We start from the raw sequence: 6207 nt of genomic DNA on the forward strand, positions 1-6207 counted from the left end.
ATTGTTCTGGGCACAAGCGAAGGGTAGAAGGACCCACAGCTGCTCCTGGCTCTGTCGGGGTGTTGGAGGAGGTTGTCAGCAAGCTGGAGGGAGCCTCTGTTGCTCTTGGCGTGGGTCCAGGGCTGCTTCACAGCGCGTGGCTTTCCCTGTCAGATTCCCCTCCCAGGAAGAGTTTGAGACTTAAAATAAGCTGGCGGAACTCGTGTCTGAGTTGGGAGAGGCCTCACCAAAGTGGCGGCTTTTCAGGAATGCGCAGCTGGGGCAGCTGAAAGAATGCTGTAGTCTCAGGCCAGAGCTTCCAGAGAACCAGGGGGCCAGTGAAGAGCAAAGATGGTGTCCCCTGGTCCCAACTGTACTGCCACCTAGAAGCCAGCATCTCCACCTAGGCTACTGATCCCATGGGAAAAACTTTAGGAAGCATGTTCCCCTGTTCCCTACCCTATCCTAATACCACGTGACTGTTCACCCCAGTGTCACAACACCTCTCTCTCTCTGTGTGTGTGTGTGTATGTGCATGCATATGAACATGCATGTTCACTCCTGTGTACAGATGCACATGAATTTGTGTGTGTTCATGGACACAAGGCATGGTATTGTTCTTCAGGCACAACCCCCCCCCCCTTTTTTTTTCTTTTCTTTTTTTTTTTTTAATGATAGGACCTCTCACTGGCTTGGAGCTAAATAGGCTAGGCTGGCTGCACAGGGAGTCCCAGGAATCCATCCCCTCCCCCCTCCATTGCTGGAATTACAGGTATGTGCTTCTGTTCCTGGTTTTTTTTTTGTTTGTTTGTTTGTTTTAGATAGGTGCTGCAGATCGAACTCAGATCCTTGTGCTTGGAAAACAAACACTTTGCCTCCTGGGCTACCACTTAGCCCTGGATATTCTTTGTAGTTCCTAGGCAAGACCCCCTTAAAGGAACACATCTGCATTTCCCATGTCAACAAGTCAGGGCAAGAGAGCCCTGTAGAGCCTGGTGCTTATTTACATAAGGCTGGGTATTTATGGGCGGATTGTGTGCCTATGGGGAGATCTAAAGACAGCCAGGCAAGGCTTGCGCAGCGAGCACCATGGTGCTCATCTGGAGTCCTCTGATGTTCTAGTCGCCATCCTGCCCTCTTGCCCTTTGCCCTCACCCATCTTGCACCATCTGTGAGCTCACGACCTCTGGGGCCAGCAGATGGAGAACAGCTTGTTCCTCCTAAGTTTCATCCATCTCTTGGGGACTCCTGGGGACAAGGCTCTTGCCCTTAAGCTGGCTCTAGCTGGGCACCTGGAGCTTCTCTACTCTGCAGAATCTCCAGATTGGGAGGTTAAGCAAGCGGCAAAGGAGGGTTCACATCACGTTTGTCTTCTTCAGGTGTCACGTAGGCAACTGTAGCTGTTCTACGCTCCCTCTACCTTCGGGACAAGAGGGATGACAATTATTATTAAGATGGCTCAGTAGACTTGGTTTTATGTGCAACTGAAGATCCCTTGGTTGCCAAGGAGGTAGCCCTGAAGGTGTGAGCTTTTCTCTAGCGTAGCTGATTGCTTACTTGGAACTCTGGCCTCACCCACCCCTCCCCCCTTCCCCACCCCATCCTCCCATCCGCCACCCCTACCTCTCACCTCCCCACCCCCCCTCCCCACCCTTATCCTCCCATCCCCCACTCCTCACCTCCCCACCCCAAACCCCCACTCCTGTCCCCCCACCCCGACCCCCAGCTCAGCTCTGACATTATCTACCTAGCACATCCAGCACTTTTGCTTTTCCAGAACATGATGCAGAAGATTCACACAGCTGACTTGGGGTTCAAAGCTGTAAATCCAAATAAACAGGAACTATGGAGCAAGCCTTGGATAAGGAATCAGACATAAGCAGGTCTGTTCTACACCTAAGCTACAGCCCAGATGTGGGGCAGACTGGACCAGGAGAGCGAGGACAAGAGGCTCCCTGGTATTGCTCAGGAGCTGTTTTTCTCTACACTTGGGGCTTCACTGACCTTAACTGAAGTGGAGGAAATGAGACTTGCTGCATCTAGATTAGAATTACTGTTAAGATCAAATGAAACAGCACACACAACAACATGTCGGGAGGATATATACTTCCCTTTTAACTGTGGAGGACAACTGCTCTCTCATTGGACCGCTCCCACTCAGAGGTGGAGTGTGATGTCCTCTGAATAGGGCGAATCATCTGTTTAAGATGCTCTCCACCTCTTCATGGTAAGAGTCCCAGGGTGTGTTCTGCACCCCGCCCCCCACAGATTTCACCTAACAGGCTCTGTGTAGACAGGGCAAGGAACCAGAGTGTATGAGCTGGAGATTCTCCACTTATCTAGTATAAAAACAACCATCAAAGACACATGTTATAACATGAACTTCAAAAGGCATATGAGGTGAAAGAAGCTAAACACTGAAGTCAGGAGTAATGACATACACCTGTAACCCCAGCACTGGAGATAGACACAGAAAGATCAAGAGTTCAAGGTCGTCCTTAGCTACAAAGTAAGTTCAAGGCTAGCCTGGGGAACTCTGTGACAAAATACACACACACACACACACACACACACACACACACACAATGATTCCCCATATGTGAGGTCCCTAGGGTAGTGTAATTCATAGAGACAAAAACTAGCTTGGTAGTGGTCAGGAGGGAACGGGGGAGAGAAACTGGCCTAAAAAGACGCAGAGCCAGTTCAGGTAACTAGAAAGCATCCAGGAGACGGGTGGTAGTGACGGCTACCTAACACTGTGGATGGACTTAACGGCACTGAAGTGTGTGCTTAAAAATTATTAAGGTGGTAATTTTATGCTATATGTATTTACCCACAGTACAAATTTAAATCAAGTCGCACTGCTATTAAGTAATTCATCTCAGCAGACAAGGACTAAGGACTAAAATAAACTCTCTTGTGCCAGCAAGATGGCTCTGTGGGTAAAGGTACCTGCACAGAAGCCTGGTTTGATTATCAGATCCTACATAAAAGTAAACAGAGAGAATCACTCCACACAGTTGTTACCTGACCTCTGCATGTGCCCATGGACCCACATACATCATACAATCGTGCACAAGAATAATAATCAGCCGTTGGTGGCACACACCTTTAATCCCAGCACTCAGGAGGCAGACGCAGGCAGATCAGAACGAGGGCAGCCTGGTTTACAGGACAAGTTCCAGGATAGCCGTCACTACACAGAGAAACCCTGTCTCAGAAAAATCAAAGTAAAATAAAATAAAAAGGAAGGAAGGAATAATAATAATATGCATTAAATTTAAATAAAACATGCTATCTTGCTTGCGAGTTGAGGAGACTTCTTATTTATTGTTGTATTGGTCAGGGCAGCAAAATGATTCCCATCTTAGTGAAAGCCTCTCATCAATACCCCAAGATACCCAGGCTGTACGGTCTACAAAATCGGGAATTCTGAGAAAGCATTAAGCGTGTGCTATCCCCGTCAGGAGAGTCCAAAACCATCCCAAGGTGCAGCGACCAGAGAGTCTCTCCAAAGTGCACAGAGAAGGATTGCTCCTCACCCCCTCTCGCCGCAGCTCAACCTTCTTTCACCTTCCAGCTTTAATGTCTTAATCAAGTGGCAGATGAGAGGAACTGATCCATGCAAAGGACAGAAGGTTCGACCAGATATGTGGAACCCACAGCCGCTCTCATCCCCCGCCCTGGAGTCACTGCCCTACCAAAGAGAAAGACAGAGGAGGTAGCAAAAAAGAGAGAAAAAGTCGAGAGATTTTGTACCCTTAAGCTTCCACTGCCGCAGTTCAAAAGACCAATCTTTACTGAAAATAAATTTAAAGGAGAATTTTTGATGTATATTATGGTCTCTGGTGGTAGACAAGAGCGCTGCCGGCAGTATATGGAGTTATGCAAAGCCAAAGTGGGATTACTTAAAAGTGTCTGTAGTGCTTTGATTAACTGGTGTGTATTTTATTTTTTATATGACACAATCTCAGGCTACATTGATAATATCTTGCCATTATTCTTCAACACTCCAATCATCCTTTTTCCTATCACTTGGAAGCAGGCTTTGTTCAGTTCGGGGGCAAAGGACAAAAAGTCAAGATGATCCCCAAAGGGTTAAAGAAGATGTGCCCCAAACCCTCCCAGATTTAAAGAGAGGGCATAAGGTATGAAAGCCCTAGGACCTGAAAAGTTAAGAACTGGCAGATCACACTTGTGATTCCAGGAGCCAGCAAAGTGCCTGAAGTGCCTGGGGGTTACAGAGCAAACTGCCTCCCAGGGCTCCTTCTGTCTGTCTGGAAACGGTCTCCCACCTCCCACCTGCCATCAAAGCACCCTCCAAGAGTTAAAGCTCAGTGCTGGCTATTAAACTCCACACCCCTTTCTGGTCCTGCCTTGTGATGCTGAACGCTGCCTGTTGCGTTTCTCCGTTGCCAGATGGTGGCACCTGTTCGGTCCTGCAGCTAGGGGAGAGACACGGAAAATCACTTGCTTCTTCAGGCAGTGTCATGCCAGCCCAGAATTTCTGTTCCCCAGTAGCAGTTTCTAACATCCAACTTCCTTTGTTTTCGGTGTCAGCCTCACCACAGCCCCCTCAAATGTCCCAGCTCCCAGCAGCAGGCAGCAGGCGCTTCCTCCTTGTGGTCTAGGTCCCAACTCTGAAGGGTGTTCTTGGATGCTTATAGGTCTGAATAATCACACACTCTCCCCTTCCTTTGCTCAGGCCCAAGCAATAAACTTCTGTTTAAACAGTGCCCAGAATGAAGTCATTCCCGCTGAAATGCCTGGAGTGATTTCTGATGTCTTGACAATTCTGTGAGAAATACGGTTCCTTGAAGCACGATGAGTACTTAGGACCAAGCAGGGAGGCATCAGCGGTCTCAAAGCAAAGACTATGAGAATTTGAAATTGAAACTGGCTAAATTCCTGAGATTCACAAAGCCTCTATCATCACCTCACAGGCCAGGAAGCATTCTACTAGGGGTGAGGGCAACAACTTGAGTGGCTGAGAGACTTACAGAATCCTCTGGACCATGCTGAGAAGGAAACAAGAAAATCCACTCAATCTTTTACATTTAGAGCCCTTTCTGGCAAAGACAGAACCACGAAGGAGTTCCCTCTTTGTCTGCAGAAGGCTGGAGAAGGTGTTTTTCTGGCTGGCTGCCTGCACCCCTCCCCCAACAGCTCATGGGGCTCCAGGACAATCTGAGATTCTTTCTAAATTCAAGCACCAAGGTGACTCTCCCTAAGCCTTAGATCTTCATAGAATCTGTCATGACCCCACCCACACACTGAACAATGAGAAGGTCTGGTCTAAAACTTTTGCAGAGAAGTCCAGGGTTGACCCATCATTCTACCTGAGTCTACTAAGAGAAGCCAGATGGTGTGTTTGAAGCACAAGCATATACCCTATGGGCCAAAGCCCTGGCCCTACCTGACTGCTGCCCTGGGAATAGCCAAGGGCTCTCAAGAGTGCCTACACTTCTCTCCTAGCCAGATTCTCTGTCTGAACTTCCTCTAAACACCGTCAAGAGTCTTCTACTTTTTGGCCACAACTGTGAATCCCCTTAGCCTTTGACACCATGTGTCTCCACTCGTCTTAGTATACTGAAGTCAGAACACTTGGCTTCTTATCAGCTAGATGACTTTTTAAAGTCAGTTCATCTCTCCGAGGTCCAACTCTCTCCCGTGAGAATCTAGGTAAAGACCTGGGTCTGTTGTGAGGGTCAGATACGGTCATATATGCGAGAGCCTTTTGTGCACAGTAGAGTTCTGTGCAAATGGAAAATATTATTGCAACTGTTGCTGTGCAAGCCACTCACTTCATTATTATTATCTAAGTTGCCTTCTGGTGCTTTAAACTCATTTCTTTGTGCTCTGTCTGGTTGGGTAATGGCCGGAGATTTCTCCCTAGGGTTTCCACTGCACAGATGAGAGAGGGCTCAGGCAGCCATGTGTCTCCAGGCCTGATTCTAAGATCCCCTTCTAGACTTCTGCCCTACCAGACTCTCCAGCACATGGCCCCAGCTGTCCCTGTGCAGCTCCAACTGTGGAGCCTCTTCAGATCAGGCTGTCAGTAGCCCAGCCAGCATCTGCATGAATCATAACTGCCTGTGCCCCATTATGCAGGTCAAGGGGGTGACCAGAGCAGGCCAGGGTCTGACTTCAGAGGTCTCTGGGTAATTGATTGCCTTTGGCTTCATGGGCTAATTTGGGCTTTTGCCGAGCCCTGGGGAAATGGCTTCA

This window comes from Microtus ochrogaster, chromosome 5 (assembly GCF_000317375.1).
Source record: "Microtus ochrogaster isolate Prairie Vole_2 chromosome 5, MicOch1.0, whole genome shotgun sequence".
Lineage (NCBI taxonomy): Eukaryota > Metazoa > Chordata > Mammalia > Rodentia > Cricetidae > Microtus > Microtus ochrogaster.